We start from the raw sequence: 26,625 nt of genomic DNA on the forward strand, positions 1-26,625 counted from the left end.
ATAAAAAGAGGGACTCATGTATAAATAGGAGTACCCTCTCCCTCATTTTGATCATCCAAGAACTAAACAATACAAAGTATTCTTGAGAGTTTCTCTCTTTAAACACTTTTCTCTCTCACATTAGGACATCACGAAATATCAAATAATATTCCTCATATCTAATAATGTCTCTATAAATATCCTTACACATTGTGCAACTTGAAATTTCTCATGTTGTAATTAATTCATTTTATCATAGCTATGTTAAGATCTTAAGTAACATCAATATTAAAGACCAATTGGTCATACGTTGAAAATAAAGCTATAAATATAGTAAGATGGGATCATAAATACAATGTACTGATCGACGTGATAAATACTTATTAGGCACTTGATATTAATTGCTCATTTAAACGCTCGGTTTTAATCACTCGTGCTATTGAATAAAACAAATATTGTGGCAACCTATCTTTTCTTTCTAGCATTAACTCTTAATATTGTTTTAATATCCAGATTTTGTTGAGTCCCTTACATTACTTTTGAGTTCATCTTCGCGTCATCATAAGAGTCCAAGTTATTTTATGCTCATAAAACCCTCGCATAACGTCCCATTACCACCAACTTCATCCACTCTTGTTCCTCTTGACAACGATGGACTCAGCTAATTGTTGGGGGTGTGGTTCATACTCTCAACGACTGGACAACACAGGGGTGCTGCTCTCCGGTGAGCAAGCGAGGGTCCGAGGAGGCCGTCCCAGCGGTGGTCGCGGGGGCAGCACTCCCGAACCACTACAGGGCTTTTATAGTTTGAGCCCGAAAAAAGAAAATTTCTTAATTGAATGGTTTCCTAATTTGAGTAGGTTTTCTAGAAAGAGATTTCCTATTTTGAATCAAATTATGGCCTATATATATTTTCTTTCTCTTGTAATTGAGAGATGTAACATAAAAGTGCGAAGTACCAATTAAAGTGGAATCCTCTACTCGATGTAGCCCTAGTTTAAGAGTGAATCAGGATAAAAACATTGTGTCTCGATTCTCCTTCTCGCTTTTTACTCTCTATTTTTTTGTGATTGTGCGGCGAATCCTAACACTAATAACGAAGATATGAGCGAAAGCGAGATCATCTGAGCCTATGCGCACGTATGTAGCCACACTTTCAACTTTATCTCCTCCATGTCCCTCAAATGAACCATCGAGCTTGGCATCCCCGACGCCCTCCACCATCGCAGCTGCCCCACGACCCTCCCGGAGCTTGCCACAGCGTTGTCCATCCCCGCCTCCAAGGCTGCCTTCCTCAGCCACCTCATGGCCATCGTCGTGTGCACCGGCTTCCTCTCCCGCCGGAAGCCCGCCTCTAAAAAAAACCAGTTATCAGAAGACGAGGCCGAGGAACTAGGGTTTGGGTATTCTCTCACTCCAGCTTCACGTGCGATTGTGAAGGGCAATCCTTGGACTTGTGGTCGATCGTACTGCTCACGCTTGACCGATATTCGTCGACCCATTTCACTGCATGGGCGAGTGGCTCAAGAGCGGCGGCGAGATCAGCTCGTTGTCGTCGTCACGGACGCCCATACACATGAAGCACGGGAAGAGCATGTGTGAGATCAAGGTTCGAGACGAGAAGTTCAACCGGTGCATGAACGCCGCTATGGTGAGTAACGGGCCATTGATGGCGAGACTGACGTGGAAAAGTGTGGAAAGTGGCTGTTTGAGGGGCTGAGGACGGCAGTCGACATTGGGGGAGGGACCGGAGGGCTGGCGAGGGAGCTGGCGGAGGTGTTCCCGGAGATGGAGTGGATGATACTCGATCTGCCACACGTGGTGGCTAACTTGGAAGGGACGAGGAATTTGAAGTACGTCGTGGTGACATGTTTGAGGCTATTCCTCCGGTGGACGCTGTTTTGCTCAAGGTATGAGATGTTTTATGTGTAAGGAAGTACGAAAAAGAATAGCTAGCTTATATAAATTAACGTGGTAAATATCTTTTGTCGATGCAAGCATATTTTGTTGGTACTCGTATGTGATTTCTTTTTGCCATAATTGCTTGGAAATAGTCCACATTTTGTTCTTCTTTAATTAATTTTCCAGCAAACGGTACCCTTTGCACATACATGGTCATGAATAGTACTATCAATTGTTATTCGAAATCCACATGGAAGTATATTTACTCACGGTTACATTATATTAGTCGCATTCATGGAGATGCATATAGTAATGTTTTCCATGTTTGATGCCAATACTCGGTTATATATTTATGTCTGATTAATTATGCAATGGGTATTACAGGACTGGAAGAACGTGAAAATACTAAAGCGGAGTAAGGAAACGATTACAAAAAATGGCAAAACGGGGAAAGCGGTGATAGTAGAAGCGGTGATAGGAGATGGACAGGAGGAAGGCAAATCGATGAAGCTCTTCTATGACATGATTATGATGGTGGGTACCACAGGCAAAGAGAGGAACTGAAAAGAATGGGCAAAGCTCTTTCAAGAACCTGGCTTTGGCGACTATAAGATTACTCCTTTGAAGGGTTTTAGATCTCTCGTTGAGGTTTATCTTTGATGCTTTCACAAACAAGTGAATCAGTTGGTGCCTCAACGCCAATCTTGGATTTCTTGATTGGCTTCTTTCTTAAAGGAAGAGGCTCGTCTCTTTCCGTAGCAAATTAGAAGTAGTCTTTTTAATCTATGTAGTAATATTGTATGAAATGCTATACAACTACTCTTCTATCCAATATATGTTTCCAGTAGTAAGTGATTTAGTACTTTCCATAATACTCATCACCTCTACCCGACATTAGTATTTTCACTTTTTCATCTAATTGCCTCTCAACTTTTTTTAAGATAAACCTCAAGTGCAATCACTAATTGAAATTTATCATGCAATAGATAAATGTAATCATAATTAATGTAAAAAATTATGAGTACAGGTGATAAAATAACTTTCTCCACCAAAATATGTAACATCAAAAAGACCACATATATCGATTGCAGCAGCTTAGTGAAAACATAGAATAGCCTTAGATCCAAATCAAAGAAATGTCTCAATTTATCAATGTGAAAATAGCTGAAGATGGATAATCCACTCACACAATAATGTGGAAAGAGCTGAAGATATATCTCCAAGTGATAGTTCCATAATATACCCTTTCCTGAGAGCATTGCTATATGATTCTTTGACGAAAGAAGAAACTATTCATGCATCATTTGTAGCATGGTTATCCCTCCATCTCTTGATACTCCTGGAGCTGCTTCATCGACACTCTAACAGCCATGAAACAACATATTTAGCCAGCAATGAGATTTTCTTCAAAAGCATCATGCAAACAATAAGAAAGGAAAATACATCATTCAATTTTTTTTATATTTTTTATAATATTTCTCAAATCTCAAACTCCTCTCCAACAACCTTTCTTCTTAAGTACTTTTCTCCTGCATAAACAGTAGGCTAAATCAATGCATTTGCATTTATTGTATTCATAGTTGTGAGCTAATGATGCATTGATAATGCATTGAAAAGTGGTATTTTACGGCCTCAATTATCGAATTCCATTTTTCCTGACCGGCTTTTGTGATCGGCAAGTCATTTCATCAGTAGATCAACTCAATTTAGTGATCGAAAGTTAATAGTAAAAGAGGAGATCCAAGACTCATGATAGTTCCAACTTCTCGTTCTTCTTAAAATCCTACCTATCATCCACAAGAACACAATGTAAGAACAAAAAGCGACTAATAGCTAAAAAAAATCTATGAAATCAATCCAATCCAAGCGCACTCACAAAAACATATTAAAAGCCCCGATAGAACGGGCATAAAAAAAACCATGAGTATTTAAATTCAAACCTCTCCCTTAAAAGATGAGCAAGTATTTGAATCCAAACTAACCAGCATCCTGGATTGCGCGAAACATTAAATATATTCTAAATGTTGAAACAGGGAGGCTTTACAAACATTCTAATTTACGCAACTGACTTCAACTGTATATGAACTATATATGTTGAAATTATCAAACTTTCAAGTCAAATTCCTTTGACAAAATTTTCACAGACACCTAGTTGGCAATTATGACAACAATTTCATTTTCCAGCTCCAGTCATCTTCTTTGAACTGCAGAGTTAAATTAACCTAAGACAAAATCGAAGTAATTTTGTCTTCATGTACCATCGATTTTCTCAAAACCAACACCATAAACAAATCTTCCTCCCCACGCATAGGCAAGTAGAAAATTTCATCAAACACATTATAGGCGCTGAACTTTCTCACGACCTATGTCCAGATTTATCAACAGATACATGTGTCCGGATAGTAGAAAATTAACGATAGAGCAAGAATAATTAAAATGAGTGTAAACAAAGCATGTATAACTTCATTTACCTTGCAAAATTTATTGAATATTGGAAAAACAACCTCATCATCTACAACCATCACTGCATGCCTACAAACTAAGGTGATCCTACAATCACAGTACTTCACTGATTCCCATCCCATTCAACGAGCCATAATCGAAAAAAAAAAAGCAAAAAAAATCATGGCACTACTTCACTAAACCACCATATCGTTAACAAATAAAAAATAGCTACAACACTACTTTCTAATCCCATCACTTCTCGTAAGTTCGAGTTACTTTCTCTTATTTATTTTTCTTCTTTCTTGATGGGCCTACTGCTTTAAATGGAACTTCGATTGCAGCTACTTAGTGAAAACAGATAATAGCTTTAGGTCCAAATGGAAGAAATGTCTCAATTTATCAATGTGAAAACAGTCGAAGATGGATAATCCACTCCCACATCAATGTGGAAAAAACTGAAGATAGTATCTACAAATGATAGTTACATAATGTATCCTTTGCTAAGAGCATTGCTACATGATTCATTGACGAAAGAAGAAACTATTTATGCGTCACTTGCAGCACGGTTATTCCTCCATCTCGATGCTCCCAAGGCTACTTCATTGACATTAGCCATGAAACAACAAATTTAGCCAGCAAGGAGATTTTCTTCAAAAGTATCATACAAGCAATAAGTAAGGAAAATAGCTCATTCAATTTTTTTTATATTTTTCATAATATTTCTCAAATCCCAAACTCCTCTCCAATAATCTTTCTTCTTAAACAATTTTCTCCTACATACATAGGAGGCTGAATCAATGCATTAGCTTCTTCTTTTTTATTCATAATTGTGAGCTAATGATGCATTGAAAAGTGGTATGTTAAGGCCTCAATTGTCGAACGCCATTTATCCTGACTGGCTTTTGTGATCGGCAAATCCTGTCTGGCTTTTGTGACCAGCAAGTCATTTCATCAGTAAATCGACTCAATTCAGTGATAGAAAGCTAACAGTAAGAGAAGAGTTTCGAGATTCACGATATACTCCAACTCATCGCTCTTCCTAAAATCTCACCTATCATCTATAAGAATATACATGTAAGAAAAAAAAAAGTAATGGAAATCCATTTTTTCAAAACCAACACCATAAATAAATCTCCCTCCCCACACATAGGCAAGTAAGCTGCTAACTTAGTAATTTCATCAAGCACATTATAAGCGTAGAACTTTCTCATGACCTGTGTCCAGATTTGTCAACAAATACATGTATTCGGATAGTAGAAAATTAACAGCAGAGCAAGAATAATAAAAATGAATGTAAACAAAGCATGTATTACTTTCGAGACTCGCAATAGATTTCAACTCCTTGCTCTTCTTAAAATCTCGCCTATCATCCATAGAATATACATGTAAGAACAAAAAGTAATGGAAATCCATTTTCTCAAAACCAACACCATAAACAAATCTCCCACCCCAACCATAGGCAAGTAAACTGCTGACTTAGAAATTTCATCCAACACATTATAGGAGCTAAACTTTCTCAAGACCTGTGTCCAAATATGTCAACAAATACATGTGTTCGGCTAGTAGAAAATTAACGACAGAGCAAGAATAATAAGAATGAATGTAAATAAAGCACGTATTACTTCTGAGACTCATGATAGATTCCAACCCTTCACTCTTCCTAAAATCCCTCTTATTATCCATGAGAATATACATGTAAGAACAAAAAGTGATAGAAAGCCATTTTCTCAAAACTAACATAAAAAACAAATCTTCCTCCCTACCCATAGGCAAGTAAGCTGCTGACTTGGAAATTTCATCATACACATTATAGGCGTTAAACTTTCTCACGACCTAAGTAACCTGTGTCAACAAATACATGTGTCCAAATAGGAGAAAATTAACGACAGAGTAAGAATAATAAGAATGAATGTAAGCAAAGCATGTGTTACTTCCTCTACCTTGAAAAAGAAGGAAGAATACTAGAAGTGCCAAAACTTATGTATGGTGCTTACTTTAGTGCCAAAAATTTCTGTTGGATCACTTATTTCCAAACTTTTTAAAAACGATCACTTAAGTGCCAACTCCGGTCAGTTTGGTCGGAAATCTAACGTGGCATTTTTTTTATTAATTTCTGAAGCCGATGTGGCTCGCAGGAGGTTTAGTCAGCATGTACACTTCAAAACGACGTAGTTTAGCATGTGCACTTCGATTTTTTTAAAATATTTTTCTGATTTTTTTTCTTTTTTTCCTTCTTTTCTTTTTTTCTTTTCTTTCTTTTTCTTCTACCTTTGGCCAGTGACCGGACACCGGTCACCAGCCATGGCCAATCACCTAGCCTCGCCTAGACGAGGCCGCCGTCGCCCGCCATAAGTGAGGCCCGGCCGACCCTCGTCTCGCTAGATTTGGGCTGGGCGAGGACGGCCCTCGCCTAGGCCACGGCGGCCTCACCGGCAGCTAGCAAGGCCGACCTCGCCAAATCTGGGCAAGGCGACCCTCGCCCTGGGCAAGGCCGTCCTCGAAAGCCACAAGAGAGCGCCGGAGGCCGACCCTTGCCTGGGCAAGGGCAAGCCCAGGTGAGGGCTCGCCACGGAGGCCTCAGTGGGGCTCACCCACCCTCGCCCAGATGAGGGTTGGTCGGACCTCGCCTGTGATGGGCAACGGCTTCCTCGTCCGGGCAAGTCCAGGCGACCAACCATGGTTGGTGGCCGGTGTCCGGTCACCGGCCAATGGTAGAAGAAGAAAGAAAAGAAAAAAAAGAAAAAAAGAAAAAAATCAGAAAAAATATTTAAAAAATCAAAATATAAATATGGAAATGCCACATAAACTGATTTTTTTTTTTAAAAAAACCCAACTCATATTAAAATTTTAATTATAAAAGTTACGTATTAATTTGGCCGGAATTTCTCGCCGTTAGCACTTAAGTGATCGTTTTTTCTCCGATTTGGCACTTAAGTGATCCGGCGAAAACTTTTTACACTAAAGTGAGCGCCGTACACAAGTTTTGGCACTTCTAGTATTTTTCTCCCTTGAAAAATTTATTGAATATTGGAAAAACAACTTCATCATCTACAACCACCATTACATGCCTACGAACTAAGGTGATCCTACAATCACAGTACTTCATTGATCCCCATCTCATTAAACGAGCCATAATTGAAATAAAAAAGAAGCAAAAAACAACCTGGACACTACTTCACTGAACCAACACATCGTCAACAAATAAAAAATAGCCACAACACTACTTTCTAATCCCATTACTTCTTGTAGGTTCGAGTTACTTTCTCTTATTTATTTTTCTTCTTTCTTGATGGGCCTACTGCTTTAAATGGAACTTCGGTTGCAGCTACTTAGTGAAAACAAAGAATAGCTTTAGGTCCAAATAAAAGAAATGTCTAAATTTATCAATGTGAAAACAGTTGAAGATGGATAATCCACTCCCACATCAATGTGAAAAGAACTAAATATAGTATCTGTAAGTGATAGTTACATAATGTATCATTTTCTAAAAGCATTGCTACAAGATTCATTGACTAAAGAAGAAGCTATTCATGCGTCACTTGCAGCATGGTTATTCCTCCATCTCGATGCTCCTTGGGTTACTCCATCGACACTAGCCATGAAACAACAAATTTAACCAGCAATGAGATTTTCTTCAAAAGTATCATGCAAGCAATAAGTAAGGAAAATAGGTCATTCAATTATTTTTTATATTTTTCATAATATTTCTCAAATCTCAAACTCCTCTCCAACAATCTTTCTTCTTAAACAACTTTCTCCTGCATAAACAGGAGGCAGAATCAGTGCATTTGCTCTTTTTTTTAATTCATAATTGTGAGCTAATGATGCATTGAGAAGTGATATCTTACGGCCTCAGTCGTCGAATCCCATTTATCCTTATTGTCTTTTGTGACCGGCAAGTCATTTCATCAGTAAATCGACTCAATTCAGTGATGGAAAGCTAATAGTAAGAGAAGAGTTTCAAGACTCACGATATACTCCAACTCCTCGCTCTCTCGCCTATCATCTATAAAAATATACATGTAAGAATCAAAAGCGATGGAAATCCATTTTTTCAAAACCAACACTATAAACAAATCTCCCTCCCTACTCATAAGCAAGTAAGCTGCTGACTTAGTAATTTCATCAAGCACATTATAGGTGTAGAACTTTCTCATAGCCTGTGTCCAGATTTGTTAACAAATACATGTGTTCGGATGGTAGAAAATTAACAACAGAGCAAGAATAATAAAAATGAATGTAAACAAAGCATGTATTACTTCCGAGACTCACAATAGATTCCAACTCCTTACTCTTCTTAAAATCCCGCCTATCATCTATAAGAATATACATGTAAGAACAAAAAATGAGGGAAACCATTTTCTCAAAACTAACACCATAAACAAATCTCCCTCTCCAACCATAAGCAAATAAGCTGCTAACTTAGAAATTTCATCAAACACATTATAGGCGGTGAATTTTCTCAAGACCTGTGTCCAGATTTGTCAATAAATACATGTGTTCGAATAAAAGTGTTGACACCTAAATTTCGACCGACCAATTAATAATAATTTGCATAGAAAATTGGGGATTAAATTTTAACCCCTAAACAAAAATATTAAAATTGCATAGCATATAGTTTAAGTTCATATAGGTTAGTTCGCATATCTATCGGACCGTCGGCAGATGGACTCGAGTAAGTGGTTCTGAGCTTAATCAAATTAAGCCCGCAGTGATGAAAATTTGACTTAGCCCATTAATTCTCATGGCTGAAATTCGTTGGGAAGTTTGCTGAATTGGGAGATTGACCGTGCAAGATTTGAAGCCATATTTGGTCAAAAGGGATTAAGAAAAAATAGGGACAGATCACTACAAGATGTACTCACAGTCAAAAGAAGGGAAATTAATCTTACTCGTGGAGGAATGTATCTTTGACCGTGATGTACGAATATCTTGAAAGAGGAAAGAAGAACCGGTCGTTTCCCTACGGAGACCGCTTCACTTGCATATAAAGGGGGTTTCGTTTACTATATGAGGGGCTCGGATAATTTTCAGAAGAGAATTCTTGACGGCAAGAGTGAAACATGAGAGAGTGAGTAAGAGCAAAGTGAGAGAGAGAGAGAGAGAGACAGCTTCAAGAGAGAAATCGTGAGCGAAAGCCGAGAGAGGAATATGGTAGCACCCTCGGAGATTGAAGATGGATGAAGTGGTGATGCTTGTATTCATACTGGCGAGTGCAGTTTGGCCAAATTGTCAAACATCCACTTGCAGACAAGTTCGACAAAAGCAAGGTCCTTCACTGCCACAATAGGTGGTGCACAAACCATAAAAATATCTCTCCCTTTGCAGAAGCCACAGAGACACTACCTGTTGATTGCGTCTCTCCACTACTCGTTCAGCGAAAAAGAAAAGAAAAGAAAAACTGAGAGATCAATGCGAAGAACAGCTCCAACGTCGCACAGGAATCAGTCCCTCCGTTCCAGGTTTCCTCCTGCCATCGTTGCTGGTCGTCCACGACACGTCCAGCTCGTCCTGCAAACACCAGCAATTCTGAAGCCACAGCACTCCCGAGCGATTTCATCAAGTCCCTACACCCTTTTGTGGTCGCCTTGCTGATCGTCCAGCCACCGCCCGCGAGTCAGTCCTTGACCGAGAGCCACACCATTGTAAAGCACATCGCGGTCACCACCGCGAGCGACGCCGGTCATCCGATCCGCAATCCCGATCCGCATGATTCAAATTTGGAAAGTAATCCGCAAATAAGGTAAAAATCTCTATCCGGTATATTTTCAAAATATTTAGATTCCTAGTTCAGATATTTTGAATATTCCGTGAATATTGCGTGGATTTCTAGATATCTTAGGATAATGTGTGTTATATCCGCAATATTCGAAAACACCCAAAATTAGGAATTACTCCTAATTTGGTAACGTATTTGGACGACTATTCGACCTTATCCCTAAGGTACGATACGCGGTGATACGGAAAATCGTTATCTTATCCATAATCACTTGGATACGATAATAGATTTTATTTGCTTTCCAAATTTGAACAATCAGCTTTCCGTCGATATCTATAACCCTATATATATCACCGTTAGTTTGATTTCTTTACCTAATCTGAATTTGATAAGAAGAATCTTGCGGATTGCGTGGATTGTTTGAATGTGATTGTTATCTTCATTTGATTGTTTTCCTTTTAAATAAAGAAAATCCAAAAATTTGTTAGTTAGGAGTCAAATTAGAAATTTTGCATGCTTAGGGAATCTTAAATACATCCAAAAGAATAAGATAAGTATTTGATTTAAATTGGGATTTAGGGTAGCATATTTCCTAGTTTAAATTAGAGATTGTTTTAATCTTAGTGGATTATTTAGGATATTTAATAATTTCGAATTTTAATAAAAATCCCAAAAAAAAAATCACTTTAGGATAGATCAAATCATTTTCTCTAGGATAGATTGCATGTTAATTTGAGTAATTTTTAATTCCGAATTTCATTTGAAAATACCAAAAATAAATCATTTGTCCATCATTAGAATTAGGTCACGTCGTCGCATGACATACAGTTTGCATATTAGGCTGCATTAATCGCATGTTAATTTTTGCACGTCATTACATATAGGTTATCTTTCATTTAAATAAGTGAAAATCCTAAAAAATATTGAGTGAACTGCTTGTTAATTAGAAATCACATTAGGATTGTTGATGTGATTTTCTAGCTAACAATGCAGATGCTTACGTTGTTTCGAGGTAAGTAATTCTCCCAATCTTGCAATTTATTTAATGTTTTGATTATTGGGTGTTACATTGGTGGTTTGCGCACCCGCATGATCACCTCACATGCTAGTGACTAAGTTAAAATGGATCTAGACTCCTTGCATAAATGTTTTTGAAAAGAAAAGGTACCGAAAGGGCGTTAGACTAGATCTAGCGTAATCAAGTCCCCGAGCTTAGAATCTCTAGTTCGTAGGAATAAAACATATCTCCCTATGTTTTATTTAGGTTTCTAATCGACCTACCACAAATAGATTAGTGGCGACTCCAAGCATGAAAACTTTTGCATGTTAAAAACTTAAACTCTAAGTTGCGAATTGGTAGGACTTGGGAGGGCCTGAGTTAAGCTTAGTCTTAATAATCCATTAGCTTGAGAAAATTTTAGGTCGCGACAGCTTGGCGACTCCGCTGGGGAATTGAGTTAAAACTCTTAGTGGACTTAGGCCAGTTTTTCTTTTCAAAAAATATTTTTGTTTGGCAGCGAGGATCCCAGGTACGTCCTTAACATTTTAGGTGTTAAATGTTTTTGCAGAATGGGAGGTATAAGGGGAGGCGTGATTGTTAACCCTTATTTTGCAGGGAGGTGTTTGGATGTATGGTTTATTTTATGCACGAAGCACTGTATGATATAACCTGCTGTGCATGCCTTACATTTACATTACACCGCACACACTACCCACTGCCGGACCGGGGCGGTACAGGTTTAGGATGGTACTGAGACAGCGGACACCCTGACCACACCCGCGTGGTACGGGTCGCCCTCCTTGGTCCCGAAAGTTCTTTCACGGTGTCATTGAGTTCCCACCACAGTTGCACCCTTTGCAACCCGGGTCGGCTCCTTTACTGAGCCGGAGTCAGGGGAACCCCGGCCTAACCACCACCATGACTGGTTTAGCCTGGTAATCCTCGTGTCTCCACTTTGCAAGCCAGAGTCTAGATAGAAATCGAACCTCACATTTCATGCGCATGTAATTGCCATGGTCCTACCTGGTAAAGTAAGTCTTCTGAACCTTTATCTTGCAGTTTACTTATTTTCTCCTTTTTTTTGGGTCGGTTCATGATAGGTCTAGGTGGGTTTTAAATTTGAAAGTAATAATCATTGAGTCTTTTTTTTAACAAAAAAAAAGAAGAAAGAAAACTCTTTTGGAGAATTTATTTTCAATCTATGTCTTCATTTTTCTGGATGTGTCATAGGTCATTATTTTCACAAGAGGTTGTCATCGTTTTTATAACAAAAAATGGCAAAAAAAAAAGCTTTAGAGAATTTGTTTTCAGTTCATAGTTTCTAGGGAGTCTTAAATTTTGGTTTTCCTAGTTTTATGATTAGGGATTTCGATGCATCTATTTCCTAGGTTGTGTCTAGAGTGTTATTTATATTTCTTTGCTTAGAGCACTTTTCCATAAAGTCTCGTTCATATACGAGTATTTTTATGAATAAACGAAGAATGAAAAAGACTAGAAAGCGTGTCATGGACCAACCTTGTCTTGACCATGTGCTTATTTGGTTCATTTCTCTTGAATCAGGTGACTATGGATCATCCACAATTATCGATCCATCGCTCAAGCCTCGCCAAAGGGCAACCTCACCGAGTTCCTTCATTGTTGCTCCTCCGCAACCGTGAGCTCACCGCCCGGAACAAACCGCAGCTCCGTCCACCACTTGCCGTTCTCGCGGCAACTGCGGCTTCTCTGCATAAACGCCGTTCGTGTCTTTGTTTCTCGGAGCCTCATACGTCTGCTAGCCGCCAAGCCGAGACGCCCCTAGCTATGAGCTACCACCGCGAGGAAGTTAATACTCGAGCTAAGTGATTATGGATCGTCGACCACCGGCTGTTCCCACCTGGCCACGAGAGAAAACAAGTAATCAGAGTGAAGTGCTGAACCGCCTCGCTAATATCGAGAAGGACCTGAAGCAGGCCTCTATCATTCTCCAACAACTCTCGAGGCAAACGGCGCATCTGTCGGATTGCTTGAAACAACTCACCATGACCCGTCCCTTTCCTCAAGGGCCAAGGGGGATGATTCAAACGAAGCCCTTCAGCACCGACCCAAATGACAAAGCAGTCGTACCTGGCAATACTATTGAGTCCCCTGATCCTAGGGAGTTGAGCACCCTGCGTCCAAAGTTCGTAAAGCACGAACAAGGTAATCGGGATCCACTCGTTCCAACATCGCGCCCCCAGCAAAGCAAAGCACGACTACTCCCTGGATGTCAAGATAGCCCACCGAGACACCCGTTCTCTAATCGACGACAAGGCGCTAGAAGACAATTCACTCCTCTCCCCGGGTCTCTATCCCTAGTATTGACGATCCTCCGGGAAAAGGGCTTGCTTTCCACTGAGCCGAAGCGGCCTAATCCTGAGCGGTTCTCCAACTACGACCCATCCAAAAAGTGTGACTATCACTTGGGAGAAGTCGGTCACTCCACTGATGACTGCTATGTTCTAAAGCACAAGATTCAGGACCTCTTAGATACTGGGGCATTCACATTCCGTGCTTCGTGGCTCTGCCAAGGCCGAGACGATCTTCTCATAGTTCTAAACATCCGGACCACACCCCCGAGTCCTGCAAGAATGATACATGAAGAGAAGGAGGTGATTGACATCTTGGGGCAACCGAGCGGCAAGTTCGACTACTATGTGAAATACTCAGCTCCCCCAAGCTTCTATATTGACCCACGTGATATTATCCCGATGGATGGGGGAGGTATGGATGATCCAACACCTCTAGCGACAGAAGATCCTGATGATGCATGGAGGGAATCATTGCCCTGTTCGATAATTTCTTTATCGGAGCCATCGAGGAAGGACCATTGGGGGGAATGGGCACTGGCCCGCAAGAGTAACACCTTTACTTTTTTCGCACACTCCCCTGCGTGGGAATTTTTACTGCTTTTTAGGACTTGCCCCGTCTCGGGAGCTGCTTTTCAGGACTTTTCGTTTCTAGGACTTGATTGTTGCATTTTCCATTCCAATAAATGTAATTCATTTGACTCTATTCAATGAAATTACAAGTTCATTTACATTTTGAGGGCATGTTGAGGTACATCAAACCAGCCCAGTGATGATATTCAACCATGAAAGAAAATATCATCCACGGAGAAATTCTGAGGGTCGGGCTTCCTCATGTTTCCTCCCAAAAATCATTTTGAAAATAAAAAGCATTTCATTGCTAAAAAAATCCAAATTTTTTTTTGTAGATTCAAAAAATAAAAAATAAAAGTTTCAAAGCATGCATTAGATTAACCCTGTTTGTTTTTCTAATTCACTTACTTTATGTCTCAGAGCATAATTCCATAAATCTTGATGACAATGAGAGATTTGAAAATGACATATCAAGTTCCAATGATGATGAACCCGTGAGGCAAAGGATCACCTCCTACTTGAGCATGATGCTTAACGCAAGCTCTTTTCCTTGCACATCAATAGAAAAGTGGGGATAGCAAACCAGGGGCATGAATAGCAACCATGGAGATAATGTCATGGTTCCAACAGTAATGAGTAATTGGAATCTTCTGAATCTCAGTTCACATTTGCTTAGTGACCTATTCATGCACGCTTTCTTGTGCAGGGGCAAAAGCAAAGATGGAGCGTTTATGAGTCTGTCTCTTCCAAATAGGGGCAATCCAAGGATGCCCATTTCTAAGATAGTCCCTTTGTGTTTGATACTCCTAACACTTCTTGCTGGGGCAATCTTAAATGAATGCTCAAAACCATGTTTTTCATGTTCCGATGACATTTTTGAGTATAGAAAATTCTTTGGTCAAAATTAACAAGCTTCTCATGCTCAAAGTTGGTAAGATCATGAAATGTTCAAAAGAGGATTTGGCATGGTAATTTTACCTCTTTAATTCACCAATTCCATTACTATTATCAAGATAGACAATTTAATGAATGATTTGGAATGATTGAGTATGCTAAATGAGATGAGTCGGAATGATGAAAGGCAAGCCCTATCCTATATACAGTCCCATACACTAATCCCCAGTGAGTTGAGTGGAAAAATTCCATGTCTGCAAGGTAAAGGGTTATCTCCCAAAAGGTACGGCAACAGAAGTGACGAAAGGCAGTTCATTTCTCTATCCCAAACACCACAGGTTATCCATTGTTTCGCCACTTTGAGCCTAAACACTTGGAGAAATTCTTTCAAATTACCCCTGTCAAGAACCACCCCACATCGGGGCAAACTGGAGGTAAGTCAGCATTATAAGGTGAAAAATGAATAGAGATTGTCTTGCTCTCACTTGCATCAATCTTCGAGTGTTGCTTTCTCAGATGAATGTCTACGAAGCTCAAGTGCCTTAGGATGACAAAGAGCATTTCTTTATTTATCCTACATACACTTTATCCTTTGATAAGCCCAATTGAACCTGCAAATTCATTTCTTAAACCCAGTTGGTGATCATCCCCCACACTGGGGCAAGATAAAAGCCATCACTGTCCACGCAGCATATCCGGAGCGCCAATAGAAGACGAAGACCCTGAAAGTCTAAATGTTAGTCATTCGGTCAAAACACGCCAAAGTGTGGCTGGCCAATATACGCATTGTAGACAGTGTGTGTCAAAAGTCAAAAATGAAAAAGGGGGCATGAAAAAGCAGTGTGCCTGGTAAAAGCAAGGCCAATGCCCGTGAAAAAAGAAAAAAGAAAGAAAAAGAGAGAACTTTGGAGTAGAAAATGTCGAGATGTGATGTGTCAAAGTCACAAAAATATCCACAGTCTTAAGGAGTCAAGTGATAAGCTCTCGAGGCCAATGGAGCATCTACCGAGAAGACAATCCTTGGCGGAAAAGAGGACCGGTGATAATGCCTAGATGATCACCAACTCTCACCCTATTTATACACATTTTTTAGCCTTATGATCCATTCATTTATTAACCCATGAGCCTAGCCTACGTTACGTCCCTTGCAAAGTCTCTTCAGATTAGGGCACTTGAACTAACGTAGAGTTTCATATGTTTATAAGCTTAGCTCGAAGAAGTGCGAGCAAGTCCATTTCTATCTCATTTTGCAGGGTTCTTGACTTGAAAACCCGGAGACGATTGCGGAGCATTTTCTTTCAATAGCCTCGACTCGAAGAGTCCCCTTTGCTAAGCCATTGACCAAGCCTATGTTATAGTCCTGACAAAGACCTCTCAGATTGGTAAGGTCGTACCGCTTGCGAGAATACTTGGATCCTTGTCCACATGATGAATGTGAGATAGAGTGATTCTCATAAATCAGCCTTTTTTTAATGAGAGTGAGTGAAAGCCCTTTCTAACTGAATGTCTCATTTAGCATTATTGAGAAATCCACGTTATGAGTGAAAATTGTCTTGATTAATGATTCTCCCTAGTGGAAATTTGGTGATGTAAATACGGCGAAACCATTATGCATGGACCTCCATTGGATTGATAAAAACTCTAATCAACTTTGAAATGTGCATCTTGGAATAGCCTAGGTTGTTTATCTCCTTGATGAATGCATGCATGTTTGCTCTAATTGTGTCTGACAGGTAATGTTTCCACGAAGACCAAGTGAATATCTAACGCTTGAGTTGTTTCAAAGCCTCGAGATTCGTCCAGAAATTCTTGAATTTTCCTCCTACAGGGAATTGACCCGGCATGCTCTCGTAGCCCAGAGTTCCTTTCATTGACACGGTGTGCTTCTGTAGCCCGGAGCCCTTTTCATAGACACGGCGTGCTTCCGTAGCCCGGAGTTCTTTCATCAATACGGCGTGCTTCCATAGCCCGAAATCCTTTCATCGACACGGTGTGCTTCCGTAGCCCGGAGTCCTTTCACCGACACGGCGTGCTTCCGTAGCTCGGAGTCCTTTCATAGACATGGCGTGCTTCCGTAGCCCAAAGTCTCTTCCATCGACACGGTGTGCTTTCGTAGCCTGGAGTCTTTTCGTAGACACGGCGTGCTTCCATAGCCCGGAGTTTTTTCATCGACACGACATGCTTCAGTAGCCCGAAGTCCCTCTTAATCGACTTGGCATGCTCTTATAGCCCGAAGTCCCACTGACACGGCGTGCTCTCGTAGCCCGGAGTCCCTTCATCAACCTGGCGTGCTTCTGTAGCCCGGAGTCTCTTTACATCGACACGACGTGCTTCCATAGCCCGGAGTCCTTCCTACTTTCAAACAACAACATGAGACAAATCCTCATGAGTCAGAGATATCAACAGGTAAGTATGTCTCTACCACTACAGATGCCTATGTTTATCCAGGTATTCCTTTACCTGTTTGAGCAATCGACAGGCTCCATATCTAATCAGTTTTGTTGCAGTCACTCGGCGTCTTCGACAATGTCCAGACGTCTACATATTTCTCAATTGAGTGCCTGAGGAGAAATCCAGGTATCTCATTCGAGTATTCGAGGAGAAATCCGGATATCTCACCATATTTCTCATCTAAGTGCCTGAGGAGCAATCCAGGTGTCTCATCCGAGTATCCGAGGAGAAATCCGGATATCTCACCCGAGTGCCTGAGGAGAAATCCAGGTATCTCATCCGAGTATCCGAGGAGAATTCCGGATATCTCACCATATCTCTCATCCGAATGCCTGAGGAGAAATCCAGGTGTCTCATCCGAGTATCCGAGGAGAAATCCGGATATCTCACCCGAGTGCCTGAGGAGAAATCCGGGTATCTCATTCGAGTATCCGAGGAGAATTCCGGATATCTCACCATATTTTTCATCCGAGTGCCTGAGGAGAAATCCAGGTGTCTCATCCGAGTATCCGAGGAGAAATCCGGTTATCTCACCCGAGTGCCTGAGGAGAAATCCAAGTATCTCATCCGAGTATCCGAAGAGAAATCCGGATATCTCACCATATTTCCCTTTTTAGAACTCCTGAAGTGAAATCCAAGTAACTAGAGTCCTATCGGAAGTCTTTGATCCTATCAAGTCTGTGAGGTAAAATCCAAATGCTTGACGGCTTCATCAGGATTGTCCCGTACCTCTCAATCTACTTAACCACTCCTACAAGGTAAGTAACTTCAGGTACGTTTTTATAATTCGCATGCATCATTTCTTATTGCATTTCAAAATGGAACTCATATTCCTACCAAAAATAACATTCATTGCATTTTCATTGCCAAAATTTAGGCATCATTCAATCTTTGAATGCAACCTCTTCGAGCTCGCCTTCAAAGAGGGGCAGCTGTTGACACCTAAATTTCGACAGACCATTTAATAATAATTTGCATAGAAAATTAGGGATTAAATTTTAACCCCTAAACAAAAATATTAAAATTGCATAGCATATAGTTTAAGTTCATATAGATTAGTTCGCATATCTATCGGACCGTCGACAGATGGACTCGAGTGAGTGGTTCTGAGCTTAATCAAATTAAGCCCGCAGTGATGAAAATTTGACTTAGCCCATTAATTCTCATGGCTGAAATTCGTTGGGAAGTTTGCTGAATTGGGAGATTGACCGTGCAAGATTTGAAGCCATATTTGGTCAAAAGGGATTAAGAAAAAATAGGAACAGATCACTACAAGATGTACTCACAGTCAAAAGAAGGGAAATTAATCTTACTCGTGGAGGAATATATCTTTGACCGTGATGTACGAATATCTTGAAAGAGGAAAGAAGAACCGGTCGTTTCCCTACGGAGACCGCTTCACTTGCATATAAAGGGGGTTTCGTTTACTATATGAGGGGTTCAGATAATTTTCAGAAGAGAATTCTTGACGGCAAGAGTGAAACATGAGAGCGAGAGTAAGAGCAAAGTGAGAGAGAGAGAGAGAGAGAGACGGCTTCAAGAGAGAAATCGTGAGCGAAAGCCGAGAGAGGAATATGGTAGCACCCTCGGAGATTGAAGATGGATGAAGTGGTGATGCTTGTATTCATACTGGCGAGTGCAGTTTGACCAAATTGTCAAACATCCACTTGCAGACAAGTTCGACAAAAGCAAGGTCCTTCACTGCCACAATAGGTGGTGCACAAACCATAAAAATATCTCTCCCTTTGCAGAAGCCACAGAGACGCTACCTGTTGATTGCGTCTCTCCACTACTCGTTCAGCGAAAAAGAAAAGAAAAGAAAAACTGAGAGATCAATGCGAAGAACAGCTCCCACGTCGCACAGGAATCAGTCCCTCCGTTCCAAGTTTCCTCCTGCCATCGTTGCTGGTCGTCCACGACACGTCCAGCTCGTCCTGCAAACACCAGCAATTCTGAAGCCACAGCACTCCCGAGCGATTTCATCAAGTCCCTACACCCTTTTGTGGTCGCCTTGCTGATCGTCCAGCCACCGCCCGCGAGTCAGTCCTTGACCGAGAGCCACACCATTGTAAAGCACATCGCGGTCACCACCGCGAGCGATGCCGGTCATCCGATCCGCAATCCCGATCCGCATGATTCAAATTTGGAAAGTAATCCGCAAATCAGGTAAAAATCTCTATCCGGTATATTTTCAAAATATTTAGATTCCTAGTTCAGATATTTTGAATATTCCGTGAATATTGCGTGGATTTCTAGATATCTTAGGATAATGTGTGTTATATCCGCAATATTCGAAAACACCCAAAATTAGGAATTACTCCTAATTTGGTAACGTATTTGGACGACTATTCGACCTTATCCCTAAGGTACGATACGCGGTGATACGGAAAATCGTTATCTTATCCATAATCACTTGGATACGATAATAGATTTTATTTGCTTTCCAAATTTGAACAATCAGCTTTCCGTCGATATCTATAACCCTATAGATATCACCGTTAGTTTGATTTCTTTACCTAATCTGAATTTGATAAGAAGAATCTTGCGGATTGCATGGATTGTTTGAATGTGATTGTTATCTTCATTTTATTGTTTTCCTTTTAAATAAAGAAAATCCAAAAATTTGTTAGTTAGGAGTTAAATTAGAAATTTTGCATGCTTAGGGAATCTTAAATACATCCAAAAGAATAAGATAATTATTTGATTTAAATTGGGATTTAGGGTAGCATATTTCCTAGTTTAAATTAGAGATTGTTTTAATCTTAGTGGATTATTTAGGATATTTAATAATTTCGAATTTTAATAAAAATCCCAAAAAAAAATCACTTTAGGATAGATCAAATCATTTTCTCTAGGATAGATTGCATGTTAATTTGAGTAATTTTTAATTCCGAATTTCATTTGAAAATACCAAAAATAAATCATTTGTCCATCATTAGAATTAGGTCACGTCGTTGCATGACATACAGTTTGCATGTTAGGCTGCATTAATCGCATGTTAATTTTTGCACGTCATTACATATAGGTTATCTTTCATTTAAATAAGTGAAAATCCTAAAAAATATTGAGTGAACTGCTTGTTAATTAGAAATCACATTAGGATTGTTGATGTGATTTTCTAGCTAACAATGCAGATGCTTACGTTGTTTCGAGGTAAGTAATTCTCCCAATCTTGCAATTTATTTAATGTTTTGATTATTGGGTGTTACATTGGTGGTTTGCGCACCCGCATGATCACCTCACATGCTAGTGACTAAGTTAAAATGGATCTAGACTCCTTGCATAAATGTTTTTGAAAAGAAAAGGTACCGAAAGGGCGTTAGACTAGATCTAGCGTAATCAAGTCCCCGAGCTTAGAATCTCTGATTCGTAGGAATAAAACATATCTCCCTATGTTTTATTTAGGTTTCTAATCGACCTACCACAAATAGATTAGTGGCGACTCCAAGCATGAAAACTTTTGCATGTTAAAAACTTAAACTCTAAGTTGCGAATTGGTAGGGCTTGGGAGGGCCTGAGTTAAGCTTAGTCTTAATAATTCATTAGCTTGAGAAAATTTTAGGTCGCGACAAAAAGAAAATTAACGACAGCAAGAATAATAAGAATGAATGTAAATAAAGCATGTATTACTTTCGAGACTCATGATAGATTCCAACTCCTCGCTCTTCCTAAAATCCCGCCTATCATCCATAAAATATACATATAAGAACAAAAAGTGATGAAAATCATTTTCTCAAAACTGACACACAAAAAAAATCTTCCTTCCCACCCATAGGCAAGTAAGCTGCTGATTTAGAAATTTCATCAAACACATTATCGGCGTTAAACTTTCTCACGACCTAACTAACCTGTGTCAACAAATATATGTGTCCGGATAGTAGAAAATTAACCACATAGGAGGAATAATAAGAATTAATATAAACAAAGCTTGTATTACTTCCGAAACTCACGATTGATTCTAACTCTTCGCTCTTCCTAAAATCCCGCCTATCAATCATAAGAATGTACATGTAAGAACAAAAGGTTATGGAAAGCCATTTTCTCAAACTAACATAATAAACAAATCTCTCTCCCCACCCATAGGCAAATAAACCATTGACTTAGAAATTTCATCAAACACATTATAGGCACTGAACTTTCTAACGACCTATGTCCAAATTTGTCAATAAATACATGTGTTCGAATAGTAAAAAATTAACAACAAAGAAAGAATAATAAGAATGAATGTAAAAAAAGTAAGTATTACTTCCGAGACTCATGATAGATACTAACTACTCACTCTTCCTAAAACCCCGCCTATCATCCGTAAGAATATACATGTAAGAACAAAAAGTGATGAAAAGTCATTTTCTCAAAACCAACACCATAAACAAATCTATCTCCCCAACCATAGGCAAGTAAGCTACTAACTTAGAAATTTCATCAAACACATTACAGGCGTTGAACTTTCTCATGACTTGTGTCCAGATTTGTCAACAAATACATATGTTCGGATAGTAGAAAATTAACGACAAAGTAAGAATAATAAAAATGAATGTAAACAAAGCATGTATTACTTCCAAGACTCACGATAGATTCCAACTCCTCGTTCTTCCTAAAATCTCGCCTATCATCCATAAGAATATACATGTAAGAACAAAAAGTGAGGAAAAGTGATTTTCTCAAAACCAACACCGTAAACAAATCTCCCTCCCCAACCATAGGTAAGTAAGCTGCTGACTTAAAAATTTTATCAAACACATTATAGGCGTTGAACTTTCTCAAGACCTGTGTCCATATTTATCAACAAATACATGTGTTCGGATAGCAGAAAATTAACGACAGAACAAGAATAACAAGAATGAATGTAAATAAAGCATGTATTACTTACAAGACTCATGATAGATTCCAACTCTTCCCTCTTCCTAAAATCCCGCCTATCATCCATAAAAATATACATGTAAGAACAAAAAGTGAGGGAAAGCCATTTTCTCAAAACCAAGACCAAAAACAAATCTTCCTCCCCACCTATAAGCAAGTAAGCTGGTGACTTAGAAATTTCGTCAAATACATCATAGGCGTTGAACTTTCTCACGACCTAACTAACCTGTGTCAACAAATATATATGTCCGGATAGTAAAAAATTAACGACGGAGCAAGAATAATAAGAATAAGTGTAAACAAAGCATGTATTACTTCCTCCACCTTGAAAAATTTATTGAATATTGGAAAAACAACCTCATCATCTACAGCCACCATTGCATGCCTATGAACTACAATGATCCACTGCAATCATAGTACTTCACTGATCCCCATCCCATTCAACGAGCCATAATCCAAAGAAAGAAAAGCAAAAAATAATCATGACACTATTTCACTGAACCAACACATCATCAACAAATAAAAAATAGCCACAACACTACTTTCTAATCCCATTACTTCTCGTAGGTTCGAGTTACTTTCTCTTATTTATTTTTCTTCTTTCTTGATGGGTCTACTGCTTTAAATGGAACTTCAGTTGCAGCTGCTTAGTGAAAACAGAGAATAGCTTTAGGTCCAAATGAAATAAATGTCTCAATTTATCAATGTAGAAACAGTTGAAGATGAATAATCCACTCCTACATCAATGTGGAAAGAACTAAAGATAGTATCTGCTAGTGACAGTTACATAATGTATCCTTTGCTAAGAGCATTGATACATGATTCATTGACAAAAGAAAAAACTATTCTTGCGTCACTTGCAGCACGGTTATTCCTCCATCTCGATGTTCCCGAGGCTTCTTCATCGACACTTGCCATGAAACAACATATTTAGCGAGCAAGAAGATTTTCTTCAAAAGTATCGTGTAAGCAATAAGTAAGGAAAATAACTCATTCAATTTTTTTTTTATATTTTTCAAAATATTTCTCAAATCCCAAATTCCTCTCCAACCATCTTTCTTCTTAAACAACTTTCTCCTGCATAAACAGGAGGCTGAATCAGTGCATTTGCCTTTTTTTATTCATAATTGTGAGCTAATGATGCATTGAGAAGTGGTATCTTACGGCCTCAGTCGTCGAATCCCATCCCATTTATCCTAATTGACTTTTATAACCAGCAAGTCATTTCATCAGTAGATCGACTCAATTCAATGATGGAAAGCTAATGGTAAAAGAAGAGTTTCGAGACTCACGATATACTTCAATTCCCCAGTCTTGCTAAAATCCCGTCTATCATCTACAAGAATATACATGTAAGAACAAAAAGCGATGAAAATTCATTTTTTTCAAAACTAACACCATAAACAAATCTGCCTCCCCATTCATAGGCAAGTAAGCAACTGATTTAATAATTGTATCGAACACATTATAGGTGTTGAACTTTCTCACAACCTAACTAACCTGTGTGTCCGGATAGTAGAAAATTAACGACAGAGCAAGAATAATAAGAATTAATGTAAACAAAGCTTGTATTACTTCCGAGACTTACAATAAATTCCAACTCCTCGCTCTTCCTAAAATCCCGCATATCAACCATAAGAATATACATGTAAGAGCAAAAGGTGATGAAAATCCATTTTCTCAAACTAACACCATAAACAAATATCCCTCCTCACCTATAAGCAAGTAAGCTGTTGACTTAGAAATTTCATCAAATACATTATAGTCGTTCAACTTTCTCACGATCTATGTCCAATTTGTCAACAAATACATGTGTTCGAATAGTAAAAAATTAACAACAGAACAAGAATAATAAGAATGAATGTAAATAAAGCATGTATTACTTTCGAGACTCATGATAGATTTCAACTCCTTACTCTTCCTAAAACCCCGCCTATCATCCATAAGAATATACATGCAAGAACAAAAAGTGATGGAGAGCCATTTTCTCAAAACCAACACCATAAATAAATCTCCCTCCCTAATCATAGGCAAGTAAGCTGCTAACTTAGAAATTTCATCAAACATATTACAGGCGTTGAACTTTCTCATGACCTGTGTCCAGATTTGTCAACAAATACATGTGTTCGGATAGTAGAAAATTAACGAAAGAGGAAGAATAATAAAAATGAATGTAAACAAAGCATGTATTGCTTCCGAGACTCACAATAGATTCCAACTCCTCGCTCTTCCTAAAATATCGCCTATCATTCATAAGAATATACTTGTAAGAACAAAAAGTGACGGAAAACCATTTTCTCAAAACCAACACCATAAACAAATCTCCCTCCCCAACCATAGGCAAGTAAGCTGTTAACTTAAAAATATCATCAAACACATTATAGGCGCTGAACTTTCTCAAGACCTGTGTCCAAATTTGTCAACAAATACATGTGTTCACATAGTAGAAAATTAACGAAAGAACAAGAATAACAAGAATGAATGTAAATAAAGCATGTATTACTTCCGAGACTCATAATAGATTCCAACTCTTCGCTCTTCCTAAAATCCCGCCTATCATCGATAAGAATATACATATAAGAACAAAAAGTGAGGGAAAGCCATTTTCTCAAAACCAACACCAAAAACAAATCTTCCTCCTCACCTATAGGCAAGTAAGCTGCTGACTTAGAAATTTCGTCAAACACATTACTTTCTCACGACCTAACTAACCTGTGTCAACAAATACATAAGTCAGGATAGTAAAAAATTAATGACGGAGCAAGAATAACAAGAATGAGCGTAAACAAAGCATGTATTACTTCCTCTACCTTGAAAAATTTATTGAATATTAGAAAAACAACCTCATCATCTACAACCACCACTGCATGCCTATGAACTAAGATGATCCACTGCAATCACAGTACTTCACTAATCCCCATCCTATTCAACGAGCCATAATCGAAAAAAAGAAAAGCAAAAACAACCATGACATTACTTCACTGAACCAACACATCGTCAACAAATAAAAAATAGCCACAACACTACTTTCTAATCCCATCACTTCTTGTAGGTTTGAGTTACTTCCTCTTATTTATTTTTCTTCTACTTAAAATGGAACTTCAGTTGTAGCTGCTTAGTGAAAACAGATAATAGCTTTAGGTCCAAATGAAAGAAATGTCTCAATTTATCAATGTGGAAGATAATCCACTCCCACATAAATGTGGAAAGAGCTTAAGATAGTATCTGCAAGTGATAGTTACATATTGTATCCCTTCCTAAGAGCATTGCTAATTCTTTGACAAAAGAAGAAACTATTCATGCGTCACTTGCAGCACAGTTATCCCTCCATCTCTTAATGCTCCTAGGCTACTTCATCGATACATTAGCAGCCATAAAACAACATATTTAGCTAGCAAGGAGGTTTTCTTCAAAAGTTTTCTTCAAAAACATCATCCAAGCAATATACCTCATTTAATTTTTTTATATTTTTCATAATATTTCTCAAATCCCAAACTCCTCTCCAATAATTTTTCTTCTTAAATACCTTTCTCCTGCATAAACAGTAGGTTGAATCATTGCATTTTCATTTATTGTATTCATAGTTGTGAGCTAAAGATGCATTGAGAAGCGGTATCATGTGGCTTCAATCATCGAATCCCATTTTTCCTAGCCGGCTTTCGTGATCGACAAGTCATTTCATCAATAAATTGACTCAATTAAGTGATGGAAAGCTAATATTAAGAGAGGAGTTCCGAGATTCATGATAGATTTCAACTCTTCGCACTTCCTAAACTCCCGCTTATCATCCATAAGAATATACATGTAGGAAAAAAAACGACTTATAGTTAAAAAAAAAATATGAAATCAATCCAATCCGAGCACACTCACATAAACATATTAGAATCCCTGATAGAACAATATGGTATCGCAGGATGACAACTGCTAGTGCCTCCTTTCACCTTCGAGATAATCTTCTGTGGCTTAACCATCCTTTGTATTTCAAATGCATTAACGCTCAAAGATGTAGAAACGAAGTACGAAACAAAGAGATTTTGGAGGATTGACCAAGCAGACACCAACCAGACTCTCGTAAAACGAAATAGAGAGATCCTAGAGGATTCACCAAGAAGACGCTCGAAAAAAAAAATCCTAGATGATTCACCAAGCAGACACCAACCAAACGCTCGAAAACGAAACAGAGCGAGCAGACACTAAGCAGACGCTCGAAAAACTTCACCCCAATAATCTTTCTTTGTAAACACCTTCTACCTACAAAAATAGTAGGTTGAATCAGTGCATTTTAACTGCAAGGGTTTACCCCAGTGGCCACCCTTCCTACTTAGGATCCCCACCTTCTCAGGGGGTTAAGGGTGGGAACGTGTAATTTCAGATGTGGATTTCGACTCCCACATCCTACAAGAGGTAGGGCCAAATTCTGAGAGTGAGTTGAGAGTTAGAGTAAGACAGACAAAAAAAACATCATTACATTTTCA

The 26,625-nt window shown here is 38.9% G+C and overlaps 1 pseudogene; it reads left to right on the plus strand.

The window, feature by feature from the left end:
- Positions 1-1,050: 1,050 nt before the first annotated feature.
- LOC115682714 (trans-resveratrol di-O-methyltransferase-like) lies at positions 1,051-12,890 on the plus strand (annotated as a pseudogene).
- The last annotated feature ends 13,735 nt before the right edge of the window (positions 12,891-26,625 follow it).

This window comes from Syzygium oleosum, unplaced genomic scaffold (genome assembly GCF_021117445.2).
Source record: "Syzygium oleosum isolate NSW1041296 unplaced genomic scaffold, Sole_v2.1 Sole_v2.23, whole genome shotgun sequence".
NCBI lineage: Eukaryota > Viridiplantae > Streptophyta > Magnoliopsida > Myrtales > Myrtaceae > Syzygium > Syzygium oleosum.